Source organism: Lipotes vexillifer, unplaced genomic scaffold (genome assembly GCF_000442215.2).
Source record: "Lipotes vexillifer unplaced genomic scaffold, Lipotes_vexillifer_v1.1 scaffold240, whole genome shotgun sequence".
In the NCBI taxonomy this organism is placed as follows: Eukaryota; Metazoa; Chordata; class Mammalia; order Artiodactyla; family Lipotidae; genus Lipotes; species Lipotes vexillifer.
The window spans coordinates 8,210,637-8,211,262 of NW_006797481.1; positions in this window are offsets into that span (position 1 = coordinate 8,210,637).

Below are 626 nucleotides of genomic sequence, written 5' to 3' on the forward strand. Positions count from 1 at the left end.
TGTGTGTGTGTGTGTGTGTGTGGTACACGGGCCTCTCACTGTTGTGGCCTCTCCCGTTGCGGAGCACAGGCTCTGAACGCGCAGACCCAGCGGCCATGGCTCACAGGCCCAGCCGCTCGGCGGCATGTGGGATCTTCCCGGACCGGGGCACGAACCCGTGTCCCCTGCATCGGCAGGCGGACTCTCAACCACCGAACCACCAGGGAAGCCCGAATCCTTCCTTCTTTAAATCTCTGATTTAATTAAGCAGTTAAAAGTTATTCCATGATAGCCCATGTGCCACATTTAATCCTGTTGCTTTGTGCCATAAACAGGCTTGGGGAGACCAGCAAGATCTCAGAGGGTCAATTACCCCTGAGTCTCTGAAAGGGCTTCAGGTGATGCGGGGATAGGGGAGAAGTGAGGGGAGGGTGTGAAATTGAAATTGGCAAAAAGCAAGGTAATACAATGTTTTTTTTAAAAAGGTCACGTTGGCCCACAACCTGGACGTGTAATTTGTAGATTGCTGTGAAACGGTTGGCTTGTGTCCCGGTGTTGAGGCTACTTCTCGTTCTAGATACTGATGACTGACTCCTCGTTTATAGGACCAAGAGTTCTACCCAAAGAGCAGGGGTTCACAGGAGGAA